This window comes from Orcinus orca, chromosome 2 (genome assembly GCF_937001465.1).
Source record: "Orcinus orca chromosome 2, mOrcOrc1.1, whole genome shotgun sequence".
NCBI lineage: Eukaryota > Metazoa > Chordata > Mammalia > Artiodactyla > Delphinidae > Orcinus > Orcinus orca.
Window position 1 is genome coordinate 156,748,203 of NC_064560.1, and position 15,919 is coordinate 156,764,121.

At 42.9% G+C, this 15,919-nt stretch overlaps 1 long non-coding RNA gene across 1 annotated transcript; it reads left to right on the plus strand.

Annotated features, from left to right (window-relative positions):
- Positions 1-9,227: 9,227 nt before the first annotated feature.
- On the plus strand, positions 9,228-14,871 carry LOC117196397 (uncharacterized). The gene is made up of 3 exons (XR_004476558.1): positions 9,228-9,364; positions 9,908-9,960; positions 13,563-14,871. It is a non-coding gene; the product is annotated as an uncharacterized LOC117196397 (long non-coding RNA).
- Positions 14,872-15,919: the final 1,048 nt, after the last annotated feature.

The following is a 15,919-nucleotide window of genomic DNA, read 5'->3' on the forward strand; positions in this document are numbered from 1 at the left end:
AAGGAAGACATCCCAAGGATAAAGGAATCCCAGCGGGCTTCAGCGACTGTAATGGTCCCTGAGAATTGTATTTGATGTGCAGTTGCGTTGGCGTGAGGTTTGTCCTTTAACTGTGAGGACCCAGGCTGACTCCAAGGCAGCCTTTATTCAGCTCCGCTTGGGTTGCCAGCTCTCTTGAATTTGCAGGGAATATCCCGACTTTATAGTTTTCAGGATGCCATTTGCAAATAATTCCTGTGTCCTCAGTTACATTTTGCATCTTCTGAGGATGAAGTGGGGAACACCTTCCCTGAGTTCTAATGGGTCAGGGAGGAGTTCTGACGTGTTGCACCAAATCCCTGAAAATCCACTGGAAAGTCTGTAAAGGTGGAGTTACACTCCAGGGATCCTATCCTGTAATTGCCAGTTCTGTTTCCCCACCCAGTGACAGAGCCAGCCTGTTTTTCTGACACTGTGACCCAGCTAGCTCTTTGCCATAATCAATGTTTCCATTCTTTTCCAAAATAAACATGTTGATGGTCATTTGCAAACAGAGGAATGAAAGTTTTCCATCCCTAGGTGCCGTGCATGTAGTTTTGAAAATGAAGAATTTAGCAAAGGCTTTTAATCTAATCTCTGGTTACTTTGTAATTTGTCTGGGGCACTAGACCTTAGAAGGCAATTTTTTTTTCTTTTAGATTCAGTTGAATTCTACACCCTACCCCCTCCCCCTTCTAGCTTTGTTCAGAATTATCAAGCAGAATAGTTTGAAGAGAATAGGACCTTATTGTATCACATTTCAGGAATGAGCCATGAGGAAACAGGAGCCAAGCCTGGAAATGAGAACGTCCTTGTAAATGACCAACAGAAAACAGGAGTTAAAATACACAACTGTTGTCATGCCAGAAAATTGTCTGCCCTCTCTGAACGAACTGGGAGCGCTGGTTTGCATTTATACCAGGTTTTAAAAATAATAAATGCCGTTCTCCCTGTTCAAATGAAATATAATTTCATAACTGCTTTGAAGATAACCCTGCCTTTTTTTTATCCATAGAAACGAAGAGCTTAATACCCCTGAAAATCCCAGATATTGTACCTGTTTAATACAAACAGAGTTTGTTTAGTCTGCGTGATTAGTAATTTTATTTCAGAAAGAAATGACTGATTAAGAGTTAGGCAGATATCATGATCAAAGCTTACTTCTTGCTCACCGGGGGTGTCAGAAACAGCCAAGCTGTTGATGTATCCACTGGGCTAAATTAGTACCATTATCACTTCAGTAAGCCTAGATATTACTGTGTTCTCTGCTAAAGAAACCAATTATAGTATCTGCTGGATGGTATATTAAATGACACCATTTAATTAAAGCCTAATCTCTCTCTGAATGAACAATATTTTAAATTATTCTACATTATTTCATCCAATTACTGCAAACCTCTGTCCATTTTTAAACACAGAAAAAAGTCATTTGGCACCGTGACTGCCAGGAAGAATAATTGCCGTTCTGTGCTGTGTCTGGTGCTCGTGCCCAGTAACAGTCAATCCAGGACACACATCAGTTCAGGAGCTCTTTTAGTTTTAAAATATTTCAGATTTGTTTCTCAAGCCTCTAGGCAGCAGAGAGCCCTACTCTACAATTGCCAGTGGTTCCCTCCGAGGACTGGGGGGATAATGGAGACCTCGAAAAAGAATATGTTTAGAGGAATAAAGCCATTAAAGAAATACAATTCCCATGCCGGGAGCAGAGCTATGTAACTGACAGGATAGCAATTCTTTTTGAATGACTACCTCATAATGGAATGCAAGAATTAAAATGGACTCGACAGTGAACTTAAGAGATAACCTCTAATAGAAAGAAAAATCCACTTGTTACAAGGAGAGATGAGTTAAAAAGAGGTGACTTTTTTAGAAAAGATGGGGATGAACCAAATGTGCATGGACTTTCATTCCTTAGAGTCATTAACTATGGGGAAATGTTGGCACACATTTGGGTAGCAGAAAGCAAGAGGCACTAGCCAAATACGAACAATATGCTGCTTCTGTAGCTGTATAATGTCAAGGCACATGGGGCGTGGATATTGTGTGTTTATCAGCCTATTGGGCCATCAGTAAGATCCCAGGGAAGGAGAATAGCAGTGATGCACCCCAGATACTGTAGGAATGCACTCCCAGACCTAGACTGTGGGTGGGGAAGTTGGAACTCAACCCTAGGACCTAGCACCAAGCCTTGCTCACAGTAAATCCTCTGCAAATTTAATTCCCCGAGGTCATAATCCTAATGTGTGAAATTAATGGTCCAAAGCCAGGCCGATCCATATCTTTTAGCCACTCCTTGGCAAGTGTGGCCTAAGTCCAGGTTTTGACCTGAGGAATGGTGGTGGTCAATGGCAGTGATAAAGATGACCAGAGTTCAGTTCAGGTTTTCTCCACGTGTGAATCACCTTCGTCTATTTTGTTTCCCTTTTTAAAGACTGTTTATTTAGAGCAATTATAAGTTCACAGTAAAATAGAGAGGAAGGTACAGAGATTTCCCATATACTCCCTGTCCCCAAACATTCATAGCCTCCCCTATTATCAGCGTCCCTCAGCGTCATAGTACATTTGTTACAACTGATGAACCTATATTAACACATCATTATCACTCAAAGTCCATAGTTTACTTCAAGGTTCACTCTTGGTGTTGTACATTATGTGTGTTTGGACAAGTGTATAATGACACGTATCCATCATTATAGTATCATAAACGGTGTTTCCACTGCCCTAAAAACCCTCTGTGTTCTGCCTGTTGCCTGTTCATCTCTCTCCACCCCCAACCCCTGGTAACCACTGATCTTTTTACTTGTCTCCACAGTTTAGCTTTTTCCAGAACGTCATATGTGTAGTTGGAATCGTACAGTATGTAGCCTTTTCAGATTGGCCTATTTCACTTAGTAATATGTATTTAAGATTCTTTCATGTCTTTTCCTTTTCATGGCTTGATAGCTCATTTCATTTTGCTGAATAGTATTCCACTATCTGAGTGTACTACAGTTTACCCATTCTGGTGTTACATTTTTTGAAGACGACTCAATTTTATGTCATTGTTAACCATCTACATCTAGGGAACATATGGAAGTCCAAGGGCTTTGGGTTTATTATTGTGGCTATAAATTGGTCCAATATAACATAGAGGTTAAAGGTGTGAGTTTTAGAGTCCCTCATTCATGCACTCATTAACACTGACTCCTAATAGTAGTCAAGGTAGAAAAGACAAATTCAAATTCAAATCTGAGTTTGAGTTCCAGCCCACCTTTGCTAACCGTAGAGCATTAAGCATGTTACTTAACTTTCTTCACCTGTAATGTGAGTTCATGATACACCCCTCATGGGATTTCTGTGAAAATTAAGAGAGTAATTTCAGTACCTACCATATAATAATTGCTCAGTAAATAGTAAATATATCGTGATGTTGCTGTACATAAGTAGGGGCCACTTCTAAGGATTATAGTTTGGCTCAGAGGCTGGAGATCCCTAAATATAGCAATAATGACTTAGCAAAAGCAATACTGATGAACCAGCAAGAGTTAATGCCAGCTTGTGTGGGATGGTACAGTACACCTTAACCTGTACACACACACACACACACACACATACACACAAATATAATTTTTTTAGTGAAAGCATACTTCCTGTTGAGGATGCTTCATCATTGGAAATGGCAGTGGGAGCGCTCTCTGCACTGTCAGAGTCTCCAGGATCAGGCCTGGAATTATTAGATGTAATCATCAGGTTGAGTTACTTATACAAAGCCAGTTATTTGCCATCTGCCACTTGGAGAGGTGTCCTTACGCCCTGCTTGGATGCCAGCCCATTGCAATGCAGCAGGGGAAACGTTTCTGTCCAAATAACTCATCTTGGTTTCAAATTCTAATGTGAGAAAGGACTGTCAAGTAGATGCTCTGTCTTGATGATAAAGGGGACAGTCGGTGCTCATGGTCCATCTTATGGGCAGAAACATTGGATAAGACATGCATTTCAAGGATTTTAAGTTAGATAGCTGGAGAATAAAATATTTAGAAAACTTAAAGTCGGGTCAAAGATAAATTCAGTAGAAGCTTGACCAGGTGGGAGAAGAAAGTCTTTTTGACATGTTTCCACCCTGAGGCAGGGGTAGTCAGCAATGCGGAGCGTGTGGGTGTTGGAATTATCAAACGACATTAACATAATATGTGAATTATGTCGTGCACAAGTCATATTTACTGTGGTCTAGCTGAAATAAACATGGGTGTCAACATGTAGAGCCCTGGGCATGCTCCGTGGAGAGACTGAGGTGCACTTGGGGCCAGGTAGCTGATGGGACAAACTCGTTTCCAGGCAGTGGTGTAACTCAGAATGACTGATCAGGAAACTGCATGTCCTTATAGGATGTGCAAGAGAAGAGAGCCAAGTGTGGACTCTATGCCCATAGTCAGTGCTGCTTTTGCTATTGCTTAACTCCAGTGTATGAGTGAGGAGGCTGAGGCCAAGGTCACTCGGGCAGCAGGGGGAGGAGCCGAAAGGTCTGGGTTTCTTCTCTGACTCTCTATTGTTTTGACAGGTAAGTGACATTAATCTCATCTCATCTACTCCTACTTCCAGGAAGTTGATTCCCTAACTGCTGTCTTCTCTCCCCTGACTCTGAACCGAACTTCCAATGGCCCTTTGAAGACTTCCACCTGCATGTCTCTCCAGCATCACGAACGTGGCACATCTAAAACAGCTTATTTCCTGCTCCACTCTCCATCCTGCCCCTCACTCCCAGTCAGCGTTCCTTCCTCCCACCTTCTTACTTCTAATGGCACCTTTCCTCAGTCTTCCAGCCTCAAATCTTCATGGACAATTTTCTTCCTTAACTCATTCTTCTCTGCCTTCCTCAACCAGTGCATTTCCATACACATTTTCTTTTCATTTCCACGAATACCTCAGGTCTAGGGTTTGTAACCTCATTCTATACAAATACTATTGGGGTAGACTCTAAACTGGCTCCCACCTTCCCGTCTTTTCCTACTCTGACTCATCCATACGTATTGCTGAATAATTCTTCCTAAACCACTATTGACTCTATCACTATGCTGGTTAAAAACCTTCAGTGGCTCCCTAGGGCCCCTGGATCTTAGCGTGGGAGTTTATATTTATCCTTATTGACTTTCATCTGGCTAGATTTGACCATCATTTCAGTCTGCCTGGAACTGTTCATATTATTGATCTCCCCCTTTATGAACTTGTACTGTGTATGAACCTACATAAGCAGAATAATTCTGGGGTTTTTTTACCCAGCTAGATTATAAACTCTTTGAGGATAAAGGAAGGTCTAGTCTCAGAGATGTCTTATTTTCCCCACAGAATTCAGAGTGTTTCATACATACTTACTGACCCATTCGTTATTCAGTTAAGGGATGTGGATGCAACAGCAAGGAAATGTGGCAAAGGGATGAGGCAACTTGGATGGTGAAATTCAGAGGTTTTCATAAACCCCAGAAGACAAGAAGGAGTCAGCAAGGAGACATTTTAGAGGTTGGAGTTGAATAGATTCACAGTGGGCATTGGTTGTTTTTGGCACATGATAGCCATCCTTCCTTCTGTTGGCAATAGCACTGCTCCCACCTACCCCACCTGCCCCCCTAGATATTCTCAATCAGAAGTCGGCCTGTGGTCCAAGCCAATGAATGAGCATATTTCCTGTCCTGTTGCTGTGATTGGTTCAGATATGAGCATGTCTCACCCTTATTTGTGCCAATAACAGTCAATCACAGGACTAAATACCTCTTGGGGGGAAATTTTTCTCCTGTGGTCCTAAGATAGGAGTGAGATGGAGAGCTGCTGGCAGCCTTCTTGCCACCAGGAGGGCAGGCCTTTCTGAGATGAAGGCAGCAGAGAAAGACATGGAGCTGAGGGGTGCAGAGAAACGTGGTCCTGATGGTATCACTTGGCCCCTAGACCCAGCCACAATTGAAGGTAATCTAGATGGGGATTTTAATTTCCATTTTCCAAGTCAATATATCCCCCTTTTCCGTTTAACCCAGTTCATGTTTGATGTTTCATTACTTGTGACTGAAAGAGATTTAAGGAACTCAGTATCAAGTCCATTGATTTTTAGAAAACAAACAAAGAAACCTGATTGAACTGCCAGGGCCCCATCTCTTTGGATTTCCAGTTTCCACATCTTGACATTTTAGGTGTTTGGGTTTGAATTCAAGATTCCTTGACTAAAACCCTCCCCCTCAAAGACTCATTTATTTAAACCCCTTTATTTAACAGATGAGGGAGCTCAAGTTCAGAAACATTAAGTGACTTTCTCAAGATCACACAACTAGCTAGCAGCAGAGCTAGGGCTGAAACCAGGGTCTCAGAATTCTTAGTCCCGTGCTATTTCTTCTTAAAAACATAAAAGGTAAGACAAACAAAAGTGATAAAGATGGCCAACATTTTATTGCATGCCTTGTTGTTCATTGTGCTAACAGCTTCACATGTATTTACATATTTAAGTCTCCACAAGGCCATAAGAAGTGAGTGCTATCACCATCTCCATGTTAAAGGATTTGAGACCTGGAGAGGTTAAGTCAGCCTCTGGTTACATAACTTGTAAGGGACAGAGGTCAATTCTTCCCCAAGGCAACTTGGTCAAGAACTCCTGAAGCATATTTGAGAAGAGAGAGGTAGGGGCATGTGAAAAGCAGTTGCCCTGCCCCATATCCCCCAGCCAACCTGAATCTACCTGCAGCTGCCGGGGAAGGCACACCAGCTGCTTTCCCCCTCAAGGCCCTGCAGCTCACTTCTCTGCTGGAGGACTTTCTCCTCATTGCACACCCTCCATGAGTACACTGGTGTCAACAGGAAGTGAAGAGGAGCTCATGTCCCTGGGCCACCCTCTACCAGTGGGGAATGGGAGTTGGTAGATAATGCCCAGTGGGATGATTCTGAGGTGTGTTCCACATGGCTTCTCAGAGGGTCCCAGGCTCCTCAGGTGCCCTCAGTCGTAACCTCCTCATTGATGCATGAGTTATTGGTTTTCCCCCTCCCTTATGTTCCCGCTGCTTCAAGTCTGCTCCCAAGGATTATCACCAAGAAAACTGCTTGTACTCAAGTTTTTGTCTCAGGACCTCTTTTGGGAGGGATCCAAGCTAAGACACTAGTTTAGAGGGACGTATTTAGAGCCCTTGAACATTCTGTCTAGAAAGGGAGCACTATAGGAATTCTGCCTTGACTCTCCTAGAGGGAAGAGGACAAAAATGTGAAAAGAGATGTTTATAAAGGTGAATGTTTTCAATGTAAGAGCTGGAGGTGAAGTTAAAAAAGAAGTCTTTAAATGTCATTTGCCACACCTTGAGAGCAGCGCCTGTTGGCCCTTAGACCTATCTCTAGAGGGTTAAGGAAGACGGGTGTACCCTAAAGCCTCTGGATGAAGGGAGGAGGGGTCAGAAAACGCAAAAGGAGCATTCCTTCTTGGTCTTGCAGTGTAATTCAGTCCTTCCCTCATTTTGTGCGTTCAACTCAGAGATAAGATGACGCTTCTTGTTTCACAATATTTCAAAAGGCTCTTGCGATGGAAGGTAACACAGCACCTTTTTGTATTCCCAAGGAGCTGACTTTCTGAAGCTCTAATCCTCAAGCATTGGTTCTACTAAGTTTCCCCAAGGAGCTGGTGTAATCAATTTTTGTATTCACAGGCCAGGTGTAAGGTTTTGGTGCCTTCCTGTAGCTTTAGAGGCATAGTCCCCACTATTGGGGGATTTAGACATTCCATTTTATTTAGTTTGATTTTATTGAATGCCTCTTCTAACTAAAAGTGATGGATAGCATACATTTGTTTCTTAAAAAAATAAATACCTTGAGGTTAATTTGCTTAGACATTTTTGGAGAAAATATTCTATGTCTCTTGAGATATCTTGAGATAATATTAGACATCCCTCTGTGTGTCTCAGTTAGGATTGAGGGTGGATACTCTAGGACGGATACATCTCTATTTTATGGAGCTGTTGCGAGGACTAAATGAGATGAAGTACTTAGCACAATTCTTTATATGTGGTGAGTGGTGAATAAATATGATGATGATGATGATGAATCAATAGTGTTTTCATGTAAAGCAAAAATTTTCTTCCCTGGATTCCTAAAACAATTCTTATTTAATGTCTATGTAAAATTATCTATGAGGAAATCATTGGTCTCTGGAATTTTCTGTTTTGTTTCCTATTGTGTTCTTGTTGTGGTTGAATTATGTTAAACTTGATTTCAGTTTCTCTTGAAACCTTGGTTGCTGGGAATTTACCCAGTGGCTGAACATGATAGTAACAACTGCTATAAGAATATCCCTACAGACTATCAGGCAGCAAGATCTCTTAATAAATCTTGAGCCTGGTCTGAGGGTTAATGACTTTGAAGGCAGCCATAGTTGGCCAGTCAACCAAAGCCACATCAACTTTATTAATAAGATTTTGTGGAGTCCTTATCTATTTATGCATCAGTGGGCATCCTAGCAACAGAGCCCTTCTCTGGACTGCCCATGAACATTTTCAGTTTCTGGTTTCTGCGATACTTTCCGAGTACAGATGGATTTGTGTCCTCAACTGCAGGCGACCTAAGTGATTTTCATCACTTAGGGCTGAAATGCCTTTCCTTATGAAAAAAAATCACTTATTAAATATACTTGGCTTTAGACACCTTATGTGTTTTCTTGGGAGAAACTGTGAAGTCATTAAGACAGCTTAATGTGTATCCTAAATTCACCAAATCTGCAGGACAAATCCCAGCAACCCAGATGTCAGTGTGCCCTGCATACCTGTGAATGCTACCTCTGATTCAGAACAGGAGGTGTGGAGAAGGTACAGGAGCCTGGGTACTTCCAATAGCGATGTACGCAAAGCCACTCCCTTAGCCTGACACAGCTTTGCCCTGTCCCCCCCTCACTCATCAGCCTGTGAGCCCCCTTCACTCGGCTCAGGTCCTCTAACTAGAGACCCAGTAATAGGTAAATATAGACCTCTGAGTTGTTTCCAAAATCTCAGTTATTTACCTGGGTCAAGAGAGTAATTTGGTGTTTGGGGAAATAATTTTCTCAGCAGGCTCATGCAGCTACAAACCAAGAAGGTGCAGAGATTGGTTAAAACCATGGATTTAGGGTCAGTCAGACACGAGTTAGATTCCTGTTAGGACACTCACTACTTTATGACACTACACAAGCTACTGAGTCTCTGTGATCCTCAATTTCTCTATTTCTAAAATAGGGTTAATGATGGCAAAGATGATGGTAATTACACCCTGTGTTGAGCACTCACAATGCCCTGGGAACTGTACTAAGTGCTTCCTGTACATCGTTTTGATCATCTTCACAACTCTTTGGGACGTATACCATCACAACAGATAGTGCTCTGTAAGTAGTCGTTACCGTAATGTCCACTACAAATGCTACCACCCCTGTTACTCCAGAGTAACATTTCCAGTCCCAGACACTGCTGCTAGGATGTGACAGATATTCTCACCTGCTTTCTTGAAGCACCAAAGCCTTTCCCTTTTTGTTCTAATGCTAGATATATCCAAGATGCACTGAAATAAGGAGATTTCGTTCCATCATTTATTTTTCTGAGAGTTGTGGAGTGCATGTAATTTTGTCTTACATTATTTAGGGATGTTGAGCTTCTCTACTCCAGGTTTACTTAATGAAAAGACCTAGATCAAGAATTTTTCTATAGAATCAGGCTGCTTTAAAACTGAACAAAAATTTTAAACACATGAACAAAAATAAGAGCATCAATGATAAAAATCATCTTCCCAATAATCCTGTAAAAGTCCCTCTGACTCGGGTATTGAATTTTCTTTGACATTGTCGGGAGACAATGTAATTCAAGCTGTTCTGTAACAGCAGTCCTTTGTGACTCTAGCTCTGTTTTACCAGTGATCTGTTCTATTAATGCAGATGCCAGAGGAGCAGCAGTCCTGATCAAGACAAGGCCGTCAGCCTCCAGGAAGGTAAAATTTCTACTGCCAAAGACAATATAATATCCATTTCTACCTCTGGCTGTAATTTATTTGTAGTGTTTGGGTGGTAATTTAACCCATAATGCATTGCATTCCAAATTACAGTATGCTAAACATCTAGTAAGCTACCTTACACAATCAAACAGGCTGAAGAAACCCTGGAGTGCTCGTTACTGATGTAGAGAAACACTTTACCACAGGTAGAGTCCTGTACTGCATTACACTCTAAACCCCTGAACCCATCCCAAGAAACATCACAGACACAGAATTACTCATCCTTTCCTTAAAGTGGCATATTTATTTTAGTTGGAAATTGTAATTTTCTACAACCTGAAGTTGAGACTTTTTTTTAATCAGGCACAGTTGCATGTAAGTCTATGCAGTGCACAACTGTCTTAATTTCCATAGAGAAGTGAGAAGGAAAGTAAATAACCTAACTTCAGAAACTGCACTGCTTTTGGAATACAGACTCGACTGCAGTATTGCTTGGCTCATGTGGGAGCTTTGGGGAAGGGGAGCTCGTTTGCTCACTTTGGGGAGATTTGGCTTTGAGCTGCCATTTGGAAATGTCCCCTGTCGAGGACTGTGAGTCGGAAGCCCACTCGGGAGCCTTTTTCAAGGAGTATCTGGAACTTTCTACTGCATGCACTAAGACTAGGCAGAACCCAGGGAGCAGATTTATACCTGGGATTGGCCTGTGTGGCCTTACACGGTTTCTTCTAGTTTAATGGAGTCTCTACTGAGAGACTGTGACACCACCACTCACTCCAAAAGCCAAGGTTGATACAGAGAGCACTGAAGGGAGCCATGGCTGCAGTATTCTCAGCCAGCTCAGTAAAATGGTAATCAGATGATTTGCAAACTTAGTGAAAATCAGAATCCCCTGTTGGGCCTGTTAAACACACTGATGCCCTGGGCCCAGCCTACAGAGACTTTGATTCAGGAATTTTGTCACAGGCCCTGGAACCGTTTTTTTTTTTTGTCAACCTTATTGAGATATAATTTACAAACAATAAAGTGGACTCATTTTAAGCCCAAAGTTCAGTCAGTTCTGATGAAAGCATACACCCCTGTAACCACCACCACAATCAAGATCTACATTTCCATCACCCAAAAACGTTTCCTCATGCCCTTTGCACTCAATGCCCCTACCCCCCAAACTCCTGGCCCCAGGCACCCATTGATGTGCTGTCACTATAATTAATGTCTTTTCTAGAATTTCATAAAAGTAGAAGCATGCAGTATGTATTATTTTGTATCTGGCTTATTTCTCTGAGCATAATATTTTAAGATTGATCTATTTTGCTGCATATATCTTTGAATCATTCCTTTTAATTGGTATAGAGTATTCCTTTGTGTGGCTATACCACAGTTTGTTTATCCATCCACTTTTCGATAGATATTTGGGTTGTTACAGAGTTTTAATATTGAGGATAAAACTCTATGAACAATCATGTAGAAGTCTGTGTGGAACTGCCGGCCACATGACAAGTTTATGTTCAATTTTATAAGAAACTGCCAAATTGTTCTCCAAAATGGCTGTGAAACCCTGAGTAATTCTTAGTCAAATCCCTTTCTCCTGCCTTCCCTAATCAAGGTGGTTTTACGACTTGCAGGTTCTCCAGGCAGCATGTAGCTTAAACGGTAAGATGCTTGCCTGAGTTGTTTTCAGGAACTTGGAGTCAGCTGTGTCTAGTTGGAGCTGAGCTGGTTAAGACTGGATAGGACCACTGACCCTCCAACTGGACATGTGTGAGTGACCTCTCTGTGACCTTTAGACATCAGAGGGCTGAAAACTCCACCCTCTGATCCTGCCAAGTGCCTGCACATTTGAGTGCAGAGGCCCTGTATCTTAGTTACACCTGTGCAGAAAGATTACCATTACCACATCTTTTACCAATCACATTTCTCCACACTGCCCACTCCCTCCACACCTCAGACGCCCTGCTGCTTTATTCCTTATTCCATAAATACCCCGAGCCCCTTGCCTTAGGGAGGCAGATCTGGATTCTGGATCTGAGATTCCACCCCTTCCACTCCCAGCTCTCTTGGCTGCCTTGCACACATACCTTATCTTTGCTGCAAACCTCAAGGTCTCAGAGTTTTGGCTTGCTGTGCCTGGGGCAAAATAACCCTGATTTGGTAACAGCTGGACCATTTTTAGATTCTCACCAGCACTGTTTGAGAGTTGTAGTTATTCCATGTCCTCACCAACACTTGGTATTGTCAGTCTTTTTAATTTCAGCCACTCTAATTGGATACCAGTGTTTTAAAAAATCACCTAGGTGATTCTGATGCACACCAAAGTTTGAGAACTCCAGCTCTTATAAAATCAATAGCTTCTGACAGCCTGAAAACAGCTCAAGCCCTGAGTCCCAACCTCAGCTCTGAGCCTGCCAATGCTGTCTTACCCCTATGCTTGCCCCTAATAAACAGGATCCTGGGTCTCGATCTTTTCCATATCCAGGCTTCCCACCTCTCTACCCAGTGCTATGTGCTATCCTCACATCTGCCAGCTACAAAACTAGTGACCCTGGAACTGAATTGTATTGCATGAGTAGATGCTGCAGGGTGGTAGGGCTCACATGGCAGGCAGAGGGACCAGCAAGAACAAAGACTTAGAGGCATGAAATAGCCTGTCCCATTTGGGAAACTGAAGGTTGTTAGGTGTCCTTAGAGTGTGGCACTGAAAGGAGGACTTGGGGAGTGATGGCTAAAGAAGAACCAGACCACACAGGGCCTTTATGCATGGCTAAGTGTTTGGACTTTTTTCTAGGGGAGGCTGAAATATGGTGCATGGAGTACTCTCTTCTACTGTGTTGGAGAAAAATTACCCTAGTATCTGCACAGGAAAGAAATTGGAGGGGAGGGAAAGAGACAGAGACACTAGTTAGAAGACCAGTGTTATACCCCAAATGTATCCTGGGGATCTGCCCAGTTCCAACTCATTGTAGGTGCCTCATAATTATTTTTAAATAAGAGAATGAAAAAAATGAGTCTTTCTGCGTCACTCATATCTTGCTCTCTGGTGTCTTTCCCCCTCCTCTCCTGCCCCACTAAAGGTGGTGGAATATATTGGGGCCAGGGGGCACTGGGTCCTTCCCAGATCTGAAGATCACCCTGCCGAGATAAACTGCTACTTTGTCAACCTCTGGGGCAAGTTTGTCACCATTCAAGTTTATTATGACTGTTTCCACCTGGTCCTCACTTGTTCCTCCACCGAGCACTCTTGGAGCATTTATTATGAGGCAGGCATGAGCTGGGTGTATGGAGAGGGGAAAACACCATGTCTGCCCTCAAGAAGCCTATACCCTCTCCTCATCTTCAAGCCTTAGGCCGGGGCTCTGCAAACTTTGCCGATAAAAGGCCAGATGGTAAAAAGTTTTGGCTTTGGGAGCCATGTGGTCTGTTGCAACTATTCAGCTCTTCCACTGTGATGGTAAAGCAGCCATAGACAATAGCAAATAAACAGGCATGACTGTGCAACAATAAAACTTTATTTATGAACACAACAATTTGAATTCCATGTAATTTTCATGTGCCATTAAATATTCTTTTTTTTTTTTTTGGCTGTACCGCATGCGGGATCTTAGTTCCCCAACCAGGGATCCTGCAGTTGAAGCACGATGTCTTAACAGCTGGACCACCAGGGAAGTCCTCAGTATTATGCTTCTTTTGACTTTTTTCAATCATTTAAAAAAAGGTAAAGATTATTGTTAGCTCGGGGCTGTACAAAACCAGGTAAGGGCCAGGATTTGGCCCATGGGCTGCAGTTTGCTCATCCCTACCTTAGGCTGTCTCCTCATAATGTATGAACAAAAGCTCTTTCTTTTGGTAATAATTATGGTCACCACAACTTTCTCCTACCTACATCCCCTATTTCATGTCCCTCCTCCACCACGTACACACTCACCTAGTCCTGCATTTCTGCTCTTACAATGTAAACACGATGGACTGTGACCTCCCCCTGCTCAATAGTCGCTTCCAGGTGCCCAGAGCTGTGCCCTGGCGTACATCCCAACCTCTGGGGCCTGGCTGCCTCTGCTCCTCAGGACCCCTCTCTGCTCTCCTTGTCAGTTTCCTCCACTGCCCTTTCTCACCTCCAATAACTTGTGTTCTGGCCCCTCCAAACCGTTGACAGCTGCTCTTTCCAGGCTCTGCTCCTTGGCCTGTTGCATTGCCTCAGCTTTGGATTCTTAATCTCCTTTCTCTCTGGCTAACTCCTGCTTGTTTCTAAGGCTCCGCCAGCATTTCAGCTCCGTGTCATCTTGAACCACATACCTGCAGGCAGAATTCACAGACCCCCTCTGGGTTCCCAGCACTCCGTGCGTCCTGGCAAACGCGGAGTACCTTGAGGGTTGTGTCTTGTCCTCGTTCAAGCACCCGCTGCAGTGTGGAGCACATGGTGGATGCTCTGTGGACATTTTAATGAATTCTCAAATGTCAAGACCCCTCTTTATATACTTTCTAAAACTGTAGGTATCGTATGTACACTCTTTTATTGGTTTCCTTTTCCTGGTTTCATGTGTTATTGCTACTATTAAATTTTAAGTTTATAAGTGCAGACATAGTCTATTTTGTAGTAGACTTCCTTCCAAATACATAAAATAACATTCTGAGGCTCGTGGGTTCTCCTCTGGGGCCTCAAGGTGACCATGGTGGGCTTTCTTTAGAGTATCTCTAACCAACTTGCCTAATATGGGCCACAGAATGTTACCGAGGCCCTGATAGGTCTCTTTTTTTTGACAGGTGAGGAAAGTACAGCTTTATAAAGATAAAGCAGCTGACCTGAGGACGCTGGTCAATGACAAAAACAGAAGAAGGGCCGGAAACAAGGCCTTGGTATTACCAGAATTTGAGTTTTTGATCCAGTTTGCAAGGTTAAAGTATTGAGCGCTGAATGTGGATTTGTAATTTATGAGAGAGTAGGTGTAGGGAGGGTGGGGGGATGGGGGCGTGCCTGGGAAGCTGGGCAGCGGTGACCTTTAGCGCCTCACTTCTTCTGAATAGGATTCCTTGTTTGCTAGTCCTCCCAGCCCCTTTCTCGCTTCTCCACTATATCAGTCATTCCCTTAAAACAGTGACACTTATTATGGCTGGCAAACAAATGGTCGGGAACTAGGCAACTCCAATTATTGAACTCAGCATGTGAAATCATTTAATCAGAGCTCACAGGACTGAGGGGCAGTATTAAAAAGAAATAGGCACCCTGTCTGGTCCCCAGAATGAACTCTTTTCAGGAGAGAAGAGAGCTTATACTATTTATTGTGGCAGAAAGAAGATATACTGTAGTATTTAAATGAGAAAAGGGCTAGATGATAAGGGCTAGGAGACCAGGATTCCACTTGAACTCCATTCCTGATTTCTTTTTTTCAGTTTAATTTTGGAACAATTATTTAATTAGAGTGTAACTCAGTTTCCCCACAATAACATAGAACCACTGCTATTTGTATCTTTTAAGATCTCTTAACGATACTGCCCTGGAACCTGGGGCAGAGCTCTCTGCCTCATCTTGCATTCATCCAAGGGGTTGTAGTTACTGAAAGGCCAATAGAACCTCATTTTAAAGTGGCTTCAGCTGCAAGATGTGTGCCATGGTGCTGGTTGCACTGTGTACACAGATATATTTGTAAATGCTTAGAAGCCATAAGCACACATTTAAAAAGTAATTTTGTGTTCACCACCGTTTGCCTTTTTTTATGGTATAAGCAGCCTTTTGTTAAATGTGAGGTTATAGGGGATAAATGTTGTTCTGGGAAATGTAATAATTGGAAAATACATTGAAGACTGATCCAGACAGAGATGCTGAAGGTGGCAACAGTCCTTCCTTCACATCATTTCCAGCTTCTTTTGGTCGCCTCTTGGGAAGGAGCTTCCCAGGGCTGAGCTGCACAGGGGCAAGAGGCCGCCAGGGGACAGCCGGCCTTCTCACCAGCCCCGTCACTTGGAA